The sequence below is a fragment of the Carettochelys insculpta genome, chromosome 3, assembly GCF_033958435.1.
Source record: "Carettochelys insculpta isolate YL-2023 chromosome 3, ASM3395843v1, whole genome shotgun sequence".
Classification (NCBI taxonomy): domain Eukaryota; kingdom Metazoa; phylum Chordata; order Testudines; family Carettochelyidae; genus Carettochelys; species Carettochelys insculpta.
In genome coordinates, this window is record NC_134139.1 from 78,355,358 (window position 1) to 78,377,828 (window position 22,471).

The window sequence follows — 22,471 nt, forward strand, 5'->3', positions numbered from 1 at the left end:
CTTCAGACCATAGCTAGGCCAGGACAGACTCAATATTTAAGACACAGAGAACCAAAAACAGTAAGCAAGGAGGACAAATCTTGCTTACTGTTTTTGGTTCTCTGTGTCTTAAATATTGAGTCTGTTCTGGTCTGGCTATGGTCTGAAGAAGTGGGTCTGTCCCACGAAAGTTCACCTAATAAATTATTTTGCTAGTCTTTAAAGTGCTACTTGACTGCTCTTTGTTTTCCCTTATGTGTGTGTAGATACGTAGCCATTTCTAACCAAGCACAGGACCAGCTTTATGTCAAGATGAACAACATGGTTGCCTTGGGCCCTGCACCTTCAGGGCCCTGTGTTCCAATTGATTATAGTGTCCACCGCCCACTGCCCAGGCCCCTTTGCCAGAGTGCCACCTTGGGCCCTGCAAACTCTTGGGCCGGGCCTGATCAAGTGTGGTGGTATTGGTCCATCGGTACCTTCTCTTACATTTGTATTCTATTCTGAGTCTTCTGCTACACCCCTCATTGAACTGAGCACTTCCAGTACTAGATTAAACAATGTGACTACACATTTGTCACGTTTGCTCTTTCATACTCTTGTTGCTTTTGGATGTAGGCAGACTACAGCTCTTTTCCCCAATCAACCTTTAGCTGCCTTTCCCTCATTCCCCTGATGTAAATTATCCACTTTTTAAATAATTGACTGAAATATATAACAATAATTTGAATTTGTGTAGCACAGTGCATCTTGGGAATATAAAGCCTTAAAGCCAGCTAAATGAGCACCCTTCAGTGTTTGTAAATCCCTCAGTGGCAGAGAGCCAGCATATCCATCCATTTGCCATTCCTGTCGCTGGTCCCCAGGAAAAAGGGTCCGTCAGGGGCAGGGTTTGGAGGCTACAACTTCTACCCAATGCCTGTCTGCTAAAATGAACTCTGGAGGCCATAAGCAACTGGGTGTAAAATAGAACAGCTTTGAGGTTACTCCACCTTGCTCCATAGCCCAAACTAGCTTTTACTGCTGGAATCTGGATAAATAGATTAGTTATTGCTCCATTTTTCACAATCTACCAGTCAGAAAAGGATAATCTAAGGGTGTGCCTAGACTTGCGGAAGACTGACCTTGTCAGGGTCAATCGTCCAGAGTTTGAGTTCATGTGCCTGGTAGAGTTGCATGAAATCAAACTATTTGGGGTTGGCTGCTGACCCCTGAACTCCTCAATATCACAAGGAGTAAGGAAGGTCAACTGAAGAGTTTCTCCCATTGACCTCCCCCTGTGTACGTGTCCAGGTAAGTTGATTCTAACTACGCAATTGCCGTAGCTAGAATTGCGTATCTGCAATCGACTTAGTGCAGAGCAAGCCTAGAGAAAAATTGCAGTACGCTCAGTTCACCATAATTAAAACTAGGGTACATACAGAAAGCCAGCTGGAAAATAAAAATGCTCTTTGATATTAAGTTTTGACTGTAGTCAGATGTTATCCCAATTTGTTTCTAGCCTCTCTCAGTAGTCTTTCAGTTCTGTTCCTCAGCCCCAGAAGTGCTAATCTTGACACCCACGTTTAATTTCAAGTGTAGCAAGATCATTGATGGAATTCTGGATGGAATTCTGGAGGGAGTTCTAAATATATATGTACATGGCTTTCTGTTAGACTCAAGTATATGCATTATGATAATGACGGTTTTGTTCATGAATTTCTGTTGGGAAAAGCTTTACAGCCATTAACCAGTCTTATGTTAATTATGTAAATTCATGCATTAATTAATTAGAGTGAACCAGAAGAAATGAAAAGCCAGAACTGCAGGCCCAATGTGTAGGGAAAGGTCTACATTTGGGGGATTTAATATATGTTTTTTAATGTACCCAATCTTGGTCCCATTGAGATATGTTTATGTTTTGCTGTTGGCTTAAATTGGAGCAGGTCCATGCCCAATAGCTGTATCTCAGTAGTCTGGAATCTAAGGAACTTAGATACTGTTCTTCCCCCAGGAGCAAGTATTGACATCTGCATCAAAAAATTACTTACCAAGACCTGGTCTGTAGTATGAAGGTGTCATAGCAACTTCATAGTTAACGTTGCATTGAGATTTGCACTTAAAGCAAGGGCTCAACCTATCTTTGTCATGCATGAATAATACAGTGTATCATCACCAAACTTGCAAAACTTAGTCTTTGAGCACAGAATGAATTTCCTGAGAATTTACACATAAATCTGCTAGATTGCAAGTTGCTTTTAGGTTAACTTTCAAGGAATTTTTAAACCTTTTTTCCCAGGTGCTTCTTTAATGCTTGTTATTCGTTTCTTCAACTTTCCACACAGTTCAAAGTCATTGTCAATTGGTACATAAATTATGCTTCAATAATCTGGTTGCAGTTCAGCAAAATTATCAATGATTATTTTATCTAATAGTTACACTCAGGTCAGATTAATAGCTGAAATCATTCCTAAGCAGCAGCATGATATCAGAGATAACTCCGCCAATCACCACCATTTCTCTCTAGGTGATTTGCGTGGTACAATTCCATTGGCTGAAATCAACCAGTTGCACAAGGGCCACATGAGAAGATTTCATTGGCTGATTAGAATCGTTATGTGTCTCCCCAGCTAAGTTCTCCCTAAGTCATACAGCTGTGCAGCCTCCTATTAAGCCTCGCACAGGGGCTCAGGGTTGCAGCAGGGAGATGCCTTTCCTCAAGCCCAGATGGCAGCAGCCATGACCGGTGGGGAAGCACCTCTGTTCACCCACCCCAGCACAGAGCTGCAGTGGTTGGTGGAAAGGAGACTGTCCCTGCCAATTCCAGCATGGAGCTGCCATAACTGGGGAGCAGGGGCACCTCATCCCTGTCTCCACTAGGGAGCCACTTAGGTAAACTCAAGTTCCAGGTCCTGCCAAGAGGGCAGGGAACTGGACTAGATGACCTCCCAAGGTCCGTTCCAGTTCTAGGAGATGTATGTATAACCCCTTGCCCCATATTGAGCTCCTCCCAGCCCCTGAGCACCCTCTTGAACCCACATCCCCATTTCAGAGCCTGTACCCCCTCCTGCACCCCAACTCCCAGTCCAGAGCCCCTCCTCAAACATGCAGCCCCCCTTCTGCACCTTCAATCCCCCCATCCCAGTCCCTCCCCAGAGTCTACACCCCCAGACAGAGCTCTAGCACCCCAATCTTCTGTCCCAGCCCTGAGCCCCTCAACTCCACCCTAAAACCTAAAATCCCAGCCACAGCCCTCACACTCTTGTATCCCAACCCTGCCCCAGGCCGGTGCCCCACCCCCGACATACTCACAACCCTTGGCTCCACTCCCACCACACAAATTTTGTTATGTGCACATCACCTCTGAGTCACACAGCTCATTGGTGCACATAAGAAAATTCATTCTGCTCAGGGAAGGGAAATATTTAAAGGCAATGCTGTGTCTCATATGGAGGTGGGATTCAAGAGGATAAGGGGAATATGGTGGAAACAAGTGTCCTAATAGGAAGCTACCATATTTAGAGAGGTCGAGGTGAGGAGAAGTTGCTGAAACTGCTCCACAGGGTAGAGGAAGATATGGCAAGAGAGAAGTTTTTCTACTTGTCTCAACCCAGGGTATCTCTTGTGACCTACAGTGGAGTGAATTCCTTCTGAGGAGCCTCAGTAGATTGTTTTGTACAGAAGGTAAGGAAATGCTAATGTTTTCCCACTGCCTTCTCTCTTGCACTGGTAGCCCACAAGGGGTTGGAGCAGAAGTTTCAGTGGCGGCTTAACATGATCTGAGGTAGGATATTCTTACATACTGGGAGTCCCATGGCTAGTTAGACTGAGGTTGTGCACATTTATTGAATCAAGCCTATTGCCTTTAGTAGTTACTCCTCAGTTCACCTAGTTCCAATGAGAATGTCGCCCTCTGCTTACACAAGTAAGTGGTACACTGTTGCTTTTTTCATGCAGTCAAGCACTTGAGTGATGGCTTCAAGGACTTGCCCACAATTACTGCTCCGCTCCTCTTTTTTCCCTGTTTGTGATAAATTCAGTGTGATATGGGTAACTGGTACTTAAGGAAGTAGAACAATCCTTTTGCAAAAGATCTTTTAATTGTGCTAGTCCTATTCTCCATAAATTAAACCTACTGTCAAATGACAAAAAAAAAAAAAAAAAAAAGGAGATTTCCACGGGGATTTATCTGAAGTATAGTCTCTTGTTTCAGTAGAGCCCATGTGCCAGTGGAGAATCCTAGTAATCTTCTGTAAATCATATACAGAAGTGCTTTATCATCTTAATAATCTTTATATAACTCTGTGAACTACCATAGCCGCCTTTTCTTTTTTGCAAGATAACTGTCTTTGTTTTCTCTCCTCATCCTTCGCCAAGAAAACAAATTAAACAAATGATTGTTTATATAACTGTCTTTCTGATGTTGGTGCGTGATTGCTAGTGATACCATAAGCCAGCTGCTTCTCCTTAATGACTCGACTCCCTCCAAATTACACAAATGATTCCCCGGAATGTTTAGGTTATCTATGGTTACTTTTAGTTATTGTGGAAACTGCATTTGGTGATGGGTAGATTTTATTTCAGAAAGTCACTTGTTAAGAGAGAGTTTTCAGTAGACAGGAGGTATTTTGGGAGAAGGAGGGTCTTGTGGATAAGGCATAAGAATGGGGCTTGGAAGATCTAGGTTCATGTTCTGGTTCCATCATGGACTTTCTGTATGATCCTGGCAAAATTGTTCAGTCACCCTGTAATCCATTTCCATATTTACATGTGGGAACATGTAGCAGAGTTGTCCAATGACCAGCCAGTCACGAGTGATTAGGTAGTGGCTTTAGCGTTTTTGCTGACCTAATAGACTCAGAGGTTGTCCTGGCCAAATTGTATGCAGCAGGCTGTAGTCCTGTAGGAGCTCCTTACGCTCCTCTGAGTGTTTTGCCAGGACAGAGGAATGGGGGTTGTGGGAAGGAAGAGAACTCAGACCCACCCAATCCACCAGCTCCTGACCCAAGACCTGAGAGGGGTGGTCAAATTATCTAGACCTGTCATTTATCCAACCCAAGTTATACTTTCACCTGGGTCTCTTCCTACCAGACTGGAGCATCTCTGCTTGGGACATAAATGGCTTAGGACACTTTGCTTGGTCTGCTAATGTCTTGTTCAAAACAAATGCTTCTTATGTCTTTCAGGTTCCTAACGGCAGAGAAGCCAGATGCCTCTTGGTACAGCAGCCTTAACAAAAAGGATATCAACTCCTAGCACAGCTCACTGTGTCTGGTCAGTGTCAGCCTCACCTTCTGGTGTCATCCATCGTTCCTGCTCCACTTTCCTGGGCTACCAGAATCCGTTAAAACTATTTCTCCACTGGGAACTGCCATGTCTGTCTAGCCAAATATTTCTTTGTTGCTTGCTCTGGTTCACTATGGGGGTCTGTCGACCTCCTCCCGGTCCCATCACAGGATACTAATACATTATTTCTCCTTTTCTGTATGTATAAATTTGAAACTCTTTGGAGTGGGGACTTATTCTTCCAATAGGTCTTAAGTGCACACTTCTAAGTGCTGCTGAAATACAAAAAAGTCACTCAGGGTGTGTCTACACAGCAATGTTATTTTGGAATAATGACTGCTATCCCAAAATAACTTTGTAAGCATCCACACAACCCAATCACTATTCCAAAATAATTTCAAAATAGTGGATGGCTTATTTCAAATTTGGTAAACCTCATTCTACAAGGAGTAATGCCTATTTCAAAAAATAGATATTTCAGAATAGGGCCTGTGTAGAATGAGAATAGGAGCTATTTCGAAGTAAGGTATAGAGCATCCAAAGGCTCTAATCCAAAATAAGCTCTATTGGCTATGTCTACACTAGCCCAAATCTTTGAAATGGCCATGCAAGTGGCCATTTCGAAGATTACCAATGAGGCGCTGAAATGCATATTCAGTGGCTCATTAGCATACCACCTGCCGCGGCTGTTCGAAATAGCCACTTTTCGCTGCCATGCGGCTTGCCCAGACAGCGATCCTTTTCAAAAGGACCCCGTCAACTTCGAAATCCCCTTATTCCTATGAGCAGATAGGACTAAGGGGATTTCAAAGTTGGCAGGGTCCTTTCAAAAAGGACTTCTGTCTGGATGAGCCTCATGGCAGCGAAAAGCAGCAATTTTGAAGACCGCGGCTGGAGGCATGCTAATGAGGCGCTGAATATACATTTCAGCGCCTCATTAGTAATCTCTGAAATGGCCATTTGAATGGCCATTTTGAAGATTTGGGCTAGTGTAGACATGGCCATTGTGTTTAGCTTGATTTCAAAATAGCTGAGCACTATTTTGAAATGCATTGTGTGTAGAGGTGCTATTTCAAAATAAGCTATTCTGGAAAATCTCTTCCAGAATAGCTTATTTCGAAATAAGGCTGCTATGTGGACATAGCTGTACAGAGTTTGTTAGTATTTTTGGAATGAAGAGTTATTCCATGGATAACTCAGCCCTGTCCTGCAACATGCACGTTAGACTTTTTTGGGTTTAGTATCATTTTTATTTTCAAAACAAATGTTGATCAAATGAAACAGCTATTTTTTTATAAACTAACTTATTTTGGAGAATAAACTTTTGTGAGTAAAGACGCACTCATGCATCTGACGAAGCAGGTCCTTGCCCGTGAAAGCTATGCTCCAAAATATCTGTTAGTCTATAAGGTGCAACAGGACTTCTTGTTATTTTTGAAGATACAGACTAACTCAGCTACCTCTCTGATAGCTATTTTCTTGACTCAGAAATAGTGCTGGTACCTCAGCCATTGATGGGGGAAAGGCACAACATTCACACACACACACACATCTTTCTCATTTGGTTATTGCTTTCTATATTGTGCCAAGAGGCTGTACATTCTGTACTGCGAAGAGCCATGTGACCTGTTTAGGATAGGACAAAAAGGACACAGTTATTACATTATAAAAACAGATTGGCATTCCAGCCTTGCCTACACCCACCTGCAAGATGGTAGATCCTGATTCAAGACCCCAGAGGCTTTATGAAATAATGCCTGGGACCATGGAAGAGGAATCAGCTCAGTCAAAATTACTGTACAGTTGATCACCTCTTAATGGTTCTCTTTTCCTGAACCACTTAAGGTTCAGCTAAAAGATCTTTCTTTCAGCTATTGGTTTTCTGTCAGAAAATGTATTTCTCCTGATTCTTACCCTCTGATGTTTTACTTAACTCAGTGGCTGGTAAAAACCTCTCCTTTTACAGTAGCTAGAGGTTAAATAGTTCCAAGCCAGTTTGTAAGTTGTGTTAACGGTTCAGTAGCTACACTGTAAATGGAAAATTCTTCAGAGTATGTTTTCAGCTCACATATGTAAATCATATTAGTGTTAATGGGAGTTGCATGTGCCTCTTAAGAGGAGACTATGAACTATTGTCTATTCATGAACTGATAGTATTTGACCCTTAAACTAAACCTACCCTTGGATATATGTATGTGATTTATATGGAAGTTACAGGCATTTAAGAACACAATTTGAGTGCAGAGCTGGAGGTGTGTGTCTCAGGCATCCGACTGGTTAGGACGCTGTTAGCCAGCAATAACCCACAGCTCATTCACAGCCTTATCTTGCTCCCATCTAAACCAGTGCTACTTTTATCATTAACATTAGCGGTGGCACGATCTGGACCTAACAGAGCTTCCCTGTGACAACTTTGTAGCAAGACTGGTTGTGTGCCAGCTGCCTTAGCCCCTGCAAATATAGGCTCTTTGTGCAGGTACACAAGGGTATATAGATGCTGCAGATCATGCATTCATGGAGAGGAGAGAAAGGAAAAGGATTGTCTTCAAATTCCATGTGAGTTAATTTTGTTCCAATCAAATCATTCCACATAATCTCCAATTTATACATTTTTTAAGCAGAACAAAGGGGAAATTCAGGACCCCTTTGCCAAAGTAGCCAGAAAAAAAGGAAACCCAGAGGCCAAGTTAATAAACTTCTCTCCTGGCTGTGCTGCAAAGAGATATCCGGTGACAGGGAACAGACACGCTTCTCATCAAGCTCCAAAGATGACAGCAAGGAGTTGGCTCTTTTGCCGCGCGGAGGAGCTGCGTTAAGCTCTTGAGATGAAATGAAGGCAGTTTGTGAACTTCTGATTGGACACCCTGAGTACGGTGCTGCAGAAACTTTACACTACCGTACGCAGCTTTGCTTTAACCTCCTTCTTGTAAATTACTGACTTGCCCAGGCTCTTATTTGCTCATGGCAGGGGAAATGTGTGCAGTGGGGTAGATTTTGGGCCGAGCAACACAAATCAGTCTTTGTCTCTCTTTGGCTGTGGCCACACTAACCCCTTCTTTTGGTGAGGCTATGGTAATGTGGCACTTTGGCAGATGCTAATGAATATGCAGAGCCTCGTTAGAGTAATGGCAGCCATGTGCGTTTTGAAACTGCCAGTTTTGAATCGCACGCCGCCCATGTAGCCGGGGTCCTTTTGAAATGACCCCCTGATTTTGAAAGCCCCTTATTCCCATTTGGTTTTGGGAATAAGGGGCTTTCAAAATCAGGGATCTGTTTCAAAAAGTCCCCCCCACCCCGGCTACATGGGTGGTGTGCATTTTGAAACCGGCAGCTTTGAAATACATGCGGCCGCCATTATGCTAATGAGGTGCTGCATATTCTTGGTGGCACCTCATTAGCATCTGCCAAAGTGCCACATAAGCACAGCCCCTCCGAAAGGAGGGGCTAGTGTGGCCACAGCCTTTGTGTCTGCACAAACACATCTATACAATTAACACTCTGCAATTTGCAATTTGCACACACACTTCTATACAAGCTGAATTTGCTGGGAAAAATCTCTAATTAAAAATGGTGGCTCTTATCTAAAGCCTGCTCCTCCCCTACTGCTGACTTCAATGAGAGAGGGATGTGTCCTTTACATATCAGTGAGTTTCATTCAAATAAATAAACATCTCTTTACTCCACTCTTGATTGCATGATCTGGCTATTTGGTTTATCAGGAGTGGTTTGTTTTAGAACCAGACTAAGTGAGCATCTTTGTCCTAAGGTAATACAGGTTGAACCTCTCTAGTCCAGCACTCTCTCATTTGGCAAGATCTGTAATCTGGCATGATTTTAGTAGCTGGTTGACCACTTACTATGGGTGTGGCCAAGTTTCCTGTGGTCCCCTAAAGTTTGTCTACAGCCACCCGTCCTGGCTTTCAGTGTTCTGTGCTGTTATTTAGCTGTGATTTACCCCTAAAGGTCTTCTAAGAGTCCAGTGAGCAGTGGAAGTGTTGGTAATGTGCTAGAAAATATTGCCCTCCCATTGTCTGGCAATTTCTCTTATTTGTCATGGGTCAGGTCCCCAGGTGTTAGCCAATGGCCGGGGGCGAGGTACCATGTGTGCCCTTATTTCATCCGAGTCTTTAGCTGCTAGGACAGACAGTCCCTTTGCAGCGGACAGCCAGGGGTGGCTGATGGATGCCCCAGGGTTTTACCACCCGAGCCTTTAACTGCTAGGACAAAGTCACTTCACAGCAGGCAGCCAGGGAGGCTGACGGGTGCCCCGAGCATCTGCCCTGTGGAGGCGGCACAACTCAGCGCTCAGCTCTCAGTACCCCTCACCAATGACAACGCTAAAGCAGCCAAAAACCAGCTGGGTTCTTTTTATTTGTGTTTGATTTGCACAGTAACAGGAAGAGTCAGGTTAAAACTTAAACAGTTACTATTTATTTGATAAGAAGAACTTAACTTTATGGTTACAAGGCTTATATGTTATGTTCTTAGATTACAAGTAGCTAGCATATAACAGAAAAAGTACTTTTAATTCATAGATCTATTATTAAATGTGCATGAAAGCAAAACAAAGACACATAGCAGGTCTTATTCTCACCCCTGCGTTACCCAATGTGGCGTGGCCAGCATCTCTCACTCCATCCCTTGCGAAGAAGCAGGATGAGGAGGGCATCCCCTGGGACCTCAGGAGGCAAAGACCTTCCTGACCAGCAGGTGGAGGTAATTGGAGCTCAATTAGAGGGGGTTGCCGGACTCTACTTTATACCCATTGGGTCACGTACGCTCTTCCTTATCTTTAAAGATGCCAATTGTGTTAGATCGTCTCGTGACACTAGTTCTCACAGGGAGTTTCAAAGGCATAATTCACACCTGCGAGGTGGAGATAATTTAGACATTCTTTTCTTATGGGCCAGAGATTCCTCTCCTGGGACGATGTGTAGGCATATCAATCACCAGTACTAGCCAAGGGCAGCCTGAGGCCCTGGTCGTCTGCTAGCCCGTTTGTCTTTTGTTGTCTGGTTTTGAGCCGTTCAGGGTCATGATAAGGCAGTCTTTCTGTGCTCTGAGGCATCAAAGACTGTGCTTGAGATTAGCACATCTGTGCTCTCAGGCATTCCCAAACTGGGCTGTTTCTTTGGCCCTTTGTGCTTTAAAGCACCAAAAGAGGCAAGATGGAGTAGAGCAGGCAAGATGGAGTAGAACGGGGGGAATTCTGTCTGGCTACACCAGGGTGCCAGACTAGATAGGTTCAACCTGTAGTGTAATTGGGATTTAGGCTTCACTGTGGCTGGTTGAGTTAAGAGTCTCATTGAGAGTGGTTCCACTATTGTGGGGAACTTTCCTGACTTCCTGGCTTCTCCAGTATCCCACTGAAATGGGCCTAATGAAAGCCTCTGCATCCATGCTCCCACTTCCTTTACTCAGAAGCCTCTCTGATCTTGAGGGCTCCCCTGCCACGCTCCTGTGTGGCAGGACCCTCGTAACCCCAACAAGGTTGAATCCAGGATTTCTGTGGGACTCAACCCCCACAAGTCTTGTTGTAGTCACTCAAGGCAGGTACTAAGATGTCTCCAACTCTGGGGTTCTCTCTCTACACTTTCATTTATTAATAAAGCTAATGTCCATGTTTATTACCTGGAGGGGACAACAACTGTGCATATCCCTCTTTCATTGGTAAAGGGGGCAGGCAAGTTCTGAGCTCAGCTGGACACGATGGTGGGGCACCCTAGGGGGGCAGGTAGGCTGGCTCAGAGGTGTTTTCAGCACAGCAGGTAACAATCTCAGGCGGACAATGGAAAAATTCCTTCGTTGACCTCGCTACCACCTCTCAGGCTGGTGGATTAGCTAAAGCAATGGGAGCTCAGCACCTCACTATCTCCCACCTCCCGTAATGGGCTGGAGCTTGAGAGGCATGAGGTGAGCTTTTTATTCAGCCTCTCACTTGGGGGCCAGCTAAGTGAGGGGTTGTTTTTTTGTTCTTTTCACTCGTCTGTGACTCCTATCTGATTTTTCTGTGGGTCAGTGGCCCCCCCACAACCCAAAAATGGTTCTCCACCCCCGGCATAGGTAGTGTCTAAAGCAGTGGTTCCCAACCTTTTTGAGATGGGGACTGATTTTGACAATTCAGTAAGACTTTGTGACCTCAGGCAATTCAAAATGGGTCAGGGGAGGTTCTACCCTGGAAAAAATGCATCCTTCCCACCACCCAGCTTAAACCCCTCTCAGCCCCAGAATGCCCCCACACCTACCTCACATTAGCTCCATGCACTGCCGCTGCTGCTTCTTCACTGGGCCCTTGCTGTTTGCCCTCCATGGCTCCCCCCCAGCCCTCCTGCTGCTTTCCCCAACCTGCAGCATTGCGCATTCCCTGCCCTGCCACACTGAAATGGGGCTCAGTTTAATTGGTTTAATGGCTGGACCCTTCCTGCCAGCCATTAAACCAATCAAATTGAGTTCCATTTCAGTGCAGTTGGAGGAGTGAGTGGCAGGAGTGCCAGGAGCTGCAAATGGCTCCTTAAAGAGCCACATGTGGCTCGAGCCACCCAGCCAGCGACCCTTAGAAAATCAAATGGTGACCCATGTTTGGGTCCCAACCCATAGGTTGGAAATCCCTGGCCTACAGTGACACACTACAGTGATATTTCTGCAGCAGTGCTGCTGTGGCCATAGCACAAGTTTCTAGAACACATTATTGTAGAGAAAATTTTAAAAACACAAGCCCTTAAAGTTCAAAAACCAGAAGGCAAATTAAAAAGACCCCCAAGCTGCTTAGGTTTTAAAATCTTATGATTTTGAAACCACCCCTGATTTTTCTGGAGGGAGTCTGACTTGTGATTTGGGGAAGGTCTGACTGGTGGTTGTCTGATGCTCTCCAAAGCCATTAATTCAGTCTTCTCCTGTGTAGCATTCTGACAGATAACTTCATGGAAGTTGAAGTGTGGGTGAGTTTAGGCTGTTTCATCTGGAAATTAAAATGGAAATCTTGCAGTAACAGACTTTTTGGCAATGTCTTTAGATTTCATTTTCATAAGAAAGTTATTTAGAACTGGTTGACAGTGAAAAACTTTGTTAGACTAAAAAAATTAAAAACTGTTGAACTTTTGACTGAAAAAATTGTAATGACTGTAAAAACCTGTAAAAAAACCAATTTCACAGAAAATGTCTAACCATTTTGTATTGAATTTACTCAGCATAAAATCAATAGGGGTCCTATAGAAATTGAACAAAGTTGCATAGAAATAATTTTAAAAAATTGTAGAATTTATTAGAAAATGAGATCCTTGCTATGAGATTCTTTAAAACTATCCTTGAGAATTCTCTCGTACAGAAACTCATCTATTGCATGTTACTGGATAATTAAAATATCTGTAGAAAAATTATTTTCTACTAAATCCAATAGTACTATTTCATAGGACCATCCTTCTTCCACTTAAATCACATGAATTCTGCGTTTTGTTTTGTTTTAAACAGCCCTAGTATTGTCCTGATCACTACATTCTTACTGAAACTCTGCAAAATGTTTACAATGAAACATTAATCCTTTTGAAACCTGCCTGGTTTCAGGTTTCACTGTAAACGTGAAACTCAAGCCAGCTTCGTTAAAACTTTCAATGGGGTTCGTGAACCTTTCTGCCCAAACTGGGTTGATTTATGGCTTCATGTCAAAACCATACCAATCACACAATGTGACAGGGGCTGAGCATCTAGCAAAACATGGGGCACAGGATGGGGAGAGATACCAAGCCCTTCAAAATCCAATCCTGCAACCCCTGTGAGGCAATTCTGTTGAATCTGCATGCACAACAGTGTGACAGGCTATAATCTAGAGACATATCAATCTTCAAAATGCATTAAACGTTATTTCATTGACCTATCTGTTAAATTTTCAGACCCACTATAACAAAGGCCAAGATTTATAACAAAAATTGCAGGTGCCTAGAGTGAAGGACCTAAATCCCTATTTATGCGCCTAAAGAACTTCTCGCAACCACTGAGCACACGGTAATTCCCTCTTTAATCAGGCCTGGATTTTAGGGGCCCAAATGCAGACGGAGGAGCCTAATTTTTTCTATTCATTTCTGAAAACCTGGCCCAGAAACTTTAGAAGCGCCAGTCCTGAGTGAGGGGTTGAGAGGGGAGGCACAAGTCCCGGAGAGGGCTCAGTCACAATCCTCGAGTGCAGGGGCAAAAGATGGGACATCACTAAGACCTGCACAGGGGCAGTTGTGTAGCTATGACTCAGTGCATCGTTGTGTCAAACCAGCTGTGTGCATTCTGGAGAAGACACTTTCTCCAGGGGCTATTGCAGCTGTGGCTCATCTCTTTGTCACTTACCACGGCCTGTGACTTAAAGATATCCAGGCAGCTGGAGTGAGTTCAAAGTAGCCCCCCGATTTAATACTGTTGTTTCCAATCTTCTGCATTACAACTGTTCTTTGGCTTGGTCTGGCTTCAGTGAAGCCTACATTTAGTCTTTAAATGTTGATTGCAATACTGGCATTAGGACTTTGACAGTCCCATCCAAGAGAGGATCCAGCTGCCATTCTGTAAGACTTTTTAAGTACCGTACTCCTCCCAGTTATAATCAGCAAAGGGGAGTTCAGCCAAAAGATCTGGACCAGACCTTACTGGAGCTCTCTCTTTCTTCTGGAACAGAAGGCAATGATAAATTACGTGCCAGATTCCAATCTACCCTTTGAAACTTGCGCTTCAGATATTTCACTGACAATGAATTACAGGGACCAAAGTGGAAGGTACAATGTTAGAAAGCCATTTATTAAATGTCAAGTCAATCACAACAAGACCTGAAAGTGCTCAAATACCACAGTGTGGAGAATGTAAAAATGCCTGAACAGGCAAGTAGGCAGATACTGATAGGTTAGGTGGACAGAGCAGCATGACCACAGCCACAGGCAAAATGTTCCACAGAAGGCCTGCACAGGTAAACATCATTTAATTTCATTCTGATTAATCTAGGTCTGGTCCCCATTTGCGTTTGGCCGGCGGAGTGAAATCATCTTGTTTCGTTACCTTGATTTTTGCCTTTTGAATCCCAGTGCTTATTTCTTTACGGTCTATCAGTGATTATATTGTCTTGCCTTGTCACACATCTTATTTGATTTACACACCTGTGAAGGGCCAGTCAGGGGTGCGGTAGGCAGGAGGGTCAGTTGGCTTTGACCTCAGGCTCAAAGGAAGCCTCTGCTTTCGTCACTTGTTAATTTTTTGGCATGTGAAAATCATTTGTTAAATAAAAATACTCAAATTATGCCTCACTCTTTCTTTTTTTGGGGGTGGGGGGATGCTTTAATTTGTTTTAAGGGGTCATCATTTTTTATTTTTATTATGACTAGGGACCACAAAAGCTGGATGTGGCCTGGGCCTCTCTGAACCTCTGAAAGGGCCTGTGCACCTCTCTGTCATTGTACATACACAAAAACTGCCTAGCACAAACACTTGCTTACCTCTATTAGCTGCTGGGAGGGGGCATAGTTTCGTGGCTTGAGTTCAGTCCTTGAGGAGATGGATTAAAGGCAAATAGATGTCAGGGGTGGTGCTTAGTCCTGCCAAGAGGGCAGGGGAGTGGACTAGATGACCTCTTGAGGTCCCTCCCAGCTCTGTGAGAGGCGACGTGTCTTCACAGTCTTCTCTAGTTTTGGTCAACTTGAATAATTTTTGTCTCATTTTCTAATTCCACTACCTCATTATTCATCCCATTACTGAATATTATTAAAGAACATTGATCTTAAAGATGCTTTATGTTGTCATCATTCTTGTTAGAGAAACAGGGTGAGGAAATATTTTTATTGGACCAACTTCTGTTGGTGAGAGCGACAAACTTTTGAGCTTACACAGAGCTCTTCTCTAAAATCCTGGGATCAACACAGCTTCAACAATGCTATATACAACAATGAAAGATATTGTGGTAGTGCCTACCAGCCTAAACCAGGTCTGCACACTGTTCTGCTAGGCATTGTGAAAAGATATGGAAATGACAATCTCTTGTCCTAAGGTGTTTACGATCTAAAATACTTTTTGGAGAAAAGGACCTGACTAAAGGCAATGGGGCTGTCCGGGGTCAGGGACCTTTAGAGCTGAGAAATAATAGACAATCCAGGTTTATTGTACCCATTACCACCTACTTTCAGTAAAGCGTCATTGTTTCCTACCCTGTCTTTCTTAGGATGTGGGGAGAGTACATCATCATGTCATATAACACAAGGTTATCACGTGGTGTAGGAATGCCACCATATAAGATCCAAACATAGTAGATAGTGTGTGATAGCACATCACTATTGTCTAATAAAAAAATATGTTGGCCAGGGGAGCCTGAATCTTGAGGTTCCCTGGGCAGGCATAGCTTTGTCATTTTCCACAGTTACACTGACCCTGGATGAAGTATAAATCTACATAATATAAATCTGTTTGGAAAGGCACTGAGTGAATATCCGCAACAAAGTTAGCTGGATTATTTATGCCATTCACAGTGACCCTAGCCATTAGAAATAAACACTGCAATAAAGCTTAAGCATTATTTGTTGGTAAACTTCTACAAATAAAGGAGCTGTTTTTGGCTTTCTCTCTGGGCAGAATTCCCATGGTCAAAAGCTGTTGGTTAATATTGTACTTAAGGATCCATGATTTGTGGTCACTTGACATGCTTTTGCCAGCTGGTATACCACCATGTCAAATGGGTCAAAGCCAAAATAAACATGTTCCATGAGCTCATTGTGTCTTAGATCACAGTGCGTGTGAGCTCTCTAAAGCTTTAGAACAGACTTGGAAGACTTTAAATCATTCAAACGAACATTTCCAGCAGGGGTTTTGGATTGTTTTGCCATTTCACCAGGGGAAAAATAAGCATAAAATATTGACACAAAAGAAAATGTTGACTTGAACTATGTTATAGATCAGGTTAAAGGGCTTTTTAGCCCAGATTCTGGGCATGGCAAATCCAAGGTTTTAAGGGAAAAAAGTGAAGCAAGGAATGGATATGTGGTAAAAACCAAGCTAACATGCAGCGTGTGAAATGGAAATGTGTGTATATATTTACAGCCCAGTGTCAGAGGGGTAGCCATGTTAGTCTGTAGTTTCACAAAAAACACACAAGCTGTGTCTACACGTGCACGCTACTTCGAAGTAGCGGCACTAACTTCGAAATAGCGCCCGTCGCGGCTACACGTGTCGGGCGCTATTTCGAAGTTAACTTCGACGTTAGGCAGCGAGACGTCAAAGTCGCTAACCTCATGAGGGGATCGGAATAGCGCCCTACTTCAACGTTCAACGTCGAAGTAGGGACCGTGTAGACGATCTGCGTCCCGCAACGTCGAAATTGCTGGGTCCTCCATGGCGGCCATCAGCTGGGGGGTTGAGAGATGCTCTCTCTCCAGCCCCTGCGGGGCTCTATGGTCACCGTGGGCAGCAGCCCTTAGCCCAGGGCTTCTGGCTGCTGCTGCGGCAGCTGGGGATCCATGCTGCAGGCACAGGGTCTGCAACCAGTTGTCGGCTCTGTGTATCTTGTGTTGTTTAGTGCAATTGTGTGTGGGAGGGGCCCTTTAAGGGAGCGGCTTGCTGTTGAGTCTGCCCTGTGACCCTGTCTGCAGCTGTGCCTGGCACCCTTATTTCGATGTGTGCTACTTTGGCGTGTAGACGTTCCCTCGCAGCGCCTATTTCGATGTGGTGCCGCGCAACGTCGAAGTTGAACGTCGACGTTGCCAGCCCTGGAGGACGTGTAGACATTATTCATCGAAATAAGCTATTTCGATGTTGGCTTCACGTGTAGACGTAGCCACAGTTAGTTAATATGTTAGTCTTCATGGTGCTGCTGGACTGCCTGTATTTTTGTGAAGCCCAGTGTGAAATTATAAGAGAAATTGATGCATAAAGAGGATGTTAGGAGACCCTGACAGCTGGCTATTTAGTTAGTCCCATCTGGTGGTTGTAGAAGTGGGTCTTGAATAGGAGTTGGAGGGAGGACTGATTAGTGATTATATTGATTAGTTCAAGGAGGAGATATCATGTGTATGAGAAGCAATGAAGACAGCACAAAGACATTAAGGGCAATGAGGTTGGCATTGGTGGCAGAGTGGAATAGGGGTGACATGGTAAGATAAAACACCCTCCTCTTAGTGAAGTCAATAGCAAAACTATTGACTTCAAAGTTCAGTATCACAGGTGAAAAGGGAGGACAGCCTCAATGGGAATGGGGAAGGGCCAACTGTTGGATACCCTAAGTGAAGGGAGGATGGTCTCCATCCCCGCCTGGAGATTGAACAGAACGCTAGGTGTGACCCATCAGAGAGGCTCAGGCAGAGATTGTGAGACTGTGGGATCACAAGGTAGTTTTGAACATCCCCCAGGATCTTTTTATTTATCATTACTGTCATTGCTTTTAGTCTTATCATTATTTTCTCTAGACTCTGGACCAAGGAATGTGGATCTGGACAAAAAACACTTGGCCCACCCCTGAGCACTGCTCCCTCTGATTTTTTTCCATTTGAGGGAGGAATAAATTTTGTTATGTGCACCCAGGCATGAGCTGATGTGCACCACCAACAGATACACATGCTGTCAGAGGGAGGCAGCTGTGGCCATGCTGCTAATTAGCTGGTAGCACCTGACAGTCTCCTGGGCAGCTGCCCCAGTGCTCAGCTTACTGGGAACACTGCCCCTGAGCTAAAGTCTAAATGGGCCAGGGACTAACAAGCACTGGTGCCTCTAGACCTTTGTTCTTTTCAGGGTTGGAGGTTCTGGGGAAGCTAGTGCATTGCTTCCCCCTGTGTATGTGCGCTGTAGGTAAAGGAAGGATTCGGTCACTTTTTGGTTCTCTATCAAAACAAAAAGCAGTCAAGTAGCACTTTAAAGACTAGCAAAATTTTTGGTTCTCTGTGCCTTAAATATTGAGTCTGTTCTGGTCTGGCTATGGTCTGAAGAAGTGGGTCTGTCCCGCGAAAGCTCACCTAATAAACCATTTTTCTAGTCTTTAAAGTGCTACTTGACTGCTTTTTGTTTTGTCAGTCACTTGAGTTCAGGATTTGGAGATTAAGCCCTGAAAATGCCGCCTCCCACTGGAAGAAAATTTTCAAAGCTCTTCCCTAACTTGTTTCCTTTCTCTTGCAGTATCACACCATGGCATTTGCCACTCTGCCAGACTCAGACTGAAGCAGGGGCTTCTGCGTGCACAAACAGAGTGAACAGCATCTTTGGCAGCCTTCAGAGCAGCTTGTCTCAGGTTTCCTTTCATTTTCAATGGTTCCCATACCGCCCTCAGTGTCTGTCTCTGATTTTCTGGGCACGACCTTGATTTTACATCAAATGTTCCCCAGGTCTCTCTGCATCCTGCTGTTGTCTGGCCAGATTACTGTTGTTAGAGCTGATTGTTTTACTAAGATGTTTGGTTTTATTATTTTTCTAACCACAAGCCCATCTAAAATTTAAAGCTTCGTTCAGCTTTTCCTCAAAGACGCGTGTTCTTTGCGTCTTTCTTCCTGATTTTGCTGTTGCACAGCTGTGAGGTAAGATGATCACACGGAGAGCTAATTTGGGAGCTATATTTATATTTATCAGGTGAACTGAAGAAAGCAAGTAGCATAGTAGGCCTGTGGAACTCCTTGCCAGAGGAGGCTGTGAAGACCAAAACTTTAACAAGGTTCAAAAAAGAACTAGATAAATTCATGGAGTATAGATCCACCAATACTGATTAGCTAGGATGGATGGGAATGGAGTCCCTAGCCTCTGTTTGTCAGAGGCTGGAAATAGATGACAGGAGAGAGATCACTCAATGATTACCTGTTCTGTTCACTACATCTGGGGCATCCGGCATTGGCCTCTGTTGAAGAAGAGGATACTAGGATAGATGGACCTTTGGTCTGCCCCAGTATGGCCATTCTGATGTTCGTATTTTCTCCATGATTGGCCTCTCTTTTTCCATAAGCCAGTCAACACACAGCTTGATGAGGCAGCGTCTGTATTATTATTAAAGAAGCACGTCTTGAGTCTCCATTTATGTAATCTCTTTATGTGGCTTCGCAGTTCCTTGATATCTGGTATTACCAGACTGGATCAGATCCTAGGTCCATTCAGTGCTGTATCCCATCTCTAGCAGTGTTTTAGTGTAGTATAATGTAGATGTACCCAAAGGAAAGATGCACTACATGGAAGATTGACCCTGTTGTGGTCGATCTTCTGGAGTTCGATTTAGCGTGCCTAGTGGGGACGTTCTAAATAGAATATACAGGGCTCACTCATCAACTGTGCAACTTCTGCTCCCCTTTAGAAATAGGGGAAGTGAGCTCCCATCAACCTCCCTTAGTGGAAATGGCACAGAAACCCAAACTAAGGTACATCGACTTTAGCTACGTAATTAATGTAACTGACATTGCATACCTTAGTTCAATTTTGCCCTGTAGCATAGGCCTGGCCTAAGATGTAACCCAGGATCCCAATTCCTACCTTTAGGGAAGCACGGATCTGAACAAAGTAGGTTGAACCTATCTTTGGGAGCAAAACACCCATAAATGTGGAATCTTATCAAACCCCATGAGAGTGTTGGTTGAACAGTGTTGGGCTAGAAAGCTCACACAAATACATGAGATGCTCAGCGTTTGTCACTTCCAGATGGTCCAGAAATCCCAAGAGCATTTCTGCAGTTCCAGCTCCAGTCAGCACCCAGAAGTTTCAACCTTTGAAACTCAATTTAAGTTCCAGATTAAAGTCCCCATTTTACATCTCCTCTACATTCTTATTTTATCTGAACTGAGTACCTAGCACCCAGTTTCTTTAAGATAGCGCCAGCCAGGAGATTGGTTTGGTGAGAGGCTGTGTAGAGAATGGAAGAGAAAGGTGTCTGTATGTAAAAAGACAAGATTCTTCAACGGTCCAGTTAAATTCTGTTAGAGTCAATTAAAAGACTTCCATTGAGGATGTAAAGATTCGTCTTGTACTCCTTAGTCAAAACTGCCGTGAACATCAGTGAGAGTTTTGCCTGAGGGAGGATTTGCTAAGTCCAGTCTCATATACCAGAAATTTTAGGACTGATGAAACATGCGTAACTCACATGATAAGCTAGGCAGATTATTTTAAAATATCCTTGGCTCTCATTCTGCTCTAATTAATCATGGTAGGTAATATTGTGCTCTTGGCTGCACATGTGAAGCTCACATTACCACCAACAGGTGCCACGTGTGAATGTCCAAACGCAGAATTTGGCTCTGCTTCACATGGCCACGCTATACAAACCAGAGGTTGTTAACCAGGGGCCCACTGCCCCCTGAGGGCCACAAGCCCACTTCATGGGGTTTTCCAAGCATGGCCAGCATTAGACTCATTAGGGCTGCAGGCAGAAAACCAAAGCCTCACCAAGCAGGACTGCAGACTGGGGCCCTGAGCCCACCATCTTGAGCTGAAGCTGGAGCCTGAGGAACTTAACTTCACAAGACCTCCTGTGCGTGGGGACCCTGGGCAATTGCAATGCTTGCTACTCCTTAATTCTGGCCCCAGCTTTTATGTGCAGAAAACCAGTTGCTGTGGCACAGCTGGTCTGTGGCATTTTTATAATACGTTGGGGGCCTGGGCTCAGAAAGAAAAAGGTTGAGAACTGCTGGTGTATACCAATTCCATGGCATGATCCTTCTGTGTGTGCTCCAGGCGCAGAGAGCTGTTTGCCCTTTCTATATGTGTCTGACAACAAGCTGTGCTCTGAGCTCAGTGTCCATCCCGAGAATCAAACATATTGCAGCTCAACTCAGGGCATGTGAGATGTGCTTTGGAAGATTCCCCTTCCCGCCCCTCAGGGCACTTGCACGTCGTCCCAGGCCCTTGCTAATTAGATACATCTGACCTGCCGACATCTTTGAAACTCTGCAGAGGATCTGTTTAAAAAAACACATTTGGTTTCATATTGAATGTGCAGATTGCAAGTTTTACCAGCTGGAAAGTTCTGAAGCTAAGTTGATCTTTCCATGAGGAGCAAACAACAGATTGGATGCAGACCCTTCCTGGTTTCAGCTTTCCTCCTCATTTATTCCAGTCATTATTTTTTGGGGAAAAAAATGGCTAAAGTAAATGTTAAACTCCAGTTTCTCAGGCATGAGTTAAAGAGACAAACTCAAACCCAACATATGCAGCTTCTTGTTTCGAAATGACCTTGAACTCCACTTTTCAGAGTTCATTGCTGACTTATCCCCTTGTGCTGTGTGTGCCTCTTAGATGATGTCTCATAAAACTGTGAAGTGTGCAATGGGATCTACAAGTAGAACCAGACAGGAGGCTTCTGCCAACACACTAAATAATAAGCCTCATCGTTTGACTGTCACAGAGCGTGAGCCAAAGCCAACAGAAGTCATTGGAAAGATTCCCATTGCCTTCAGTGGGCTTGCATCAGACCTATACAAGCCCTTCTCATGGTATATCTCAAAATACTTTATAGAGGAAAAAAAATATCATTATCCCCAATTAACGGACAGGAAAGTTGAGACTACCATCTTACCCAAATCTCGCCGCAGGTCAGTTGCAAAACTTGGAAGAGAACCGAGACTGGGGTCAGCAACCTTTCCAAGGCGGAGTGCCAAAATTTGACCTTTTGACCTCTGTGTATGTTCCAAGGGCCGGTGATACTTTTTAAAGTCACTAATAGTCCTACTTACAACAGCTGCATTAATAAATGAAGATGCAGAGCTTTCCTGTTTAGGTGGTGATTGGTAGCATTAGCTGGTCTTTTATTAATCTGCAGACAGCCTGGCTTTGAGCAAGCTCCTGGCTGCATGGGGGAGGCAGGGGCAGTGCTGAGCTCCTCCTTCAAGTGCTGATGAAAATTGGCTTTTGTGCCACCTACATCGAGGGTTGCTGACCCCTGACCTAGATGGTCTCCTGATCCCCAGCCCCATCCCTTAGGCCAGCATTTCTCAGGATTTTTGATACCAGGGACCAGTTTCTGCTTTCCGAAGCTGTACCAGGGAGATCTCAGTATGGTGTTTTTTTCAAAATGGAAGTAGGGAGATATACTTATCATTTACAGCTGGAAGGGACCTTGATCAGTCATTAATTCTAGTCCCCTGCCTTCTTGGCTATCACTACCTGATAGATATATGTGTTTTAAATCTATTATCCCTGGGTCCCTAAACAGCCTCTTTAAGGATCAGAACTCACAGCCCTTGGTTTAATAGGTCTATGATCAAGCCACTGAGCTATCACTCTCTACTAGAAAAATGTAATTTGTAGCCAGTGCTGGTCC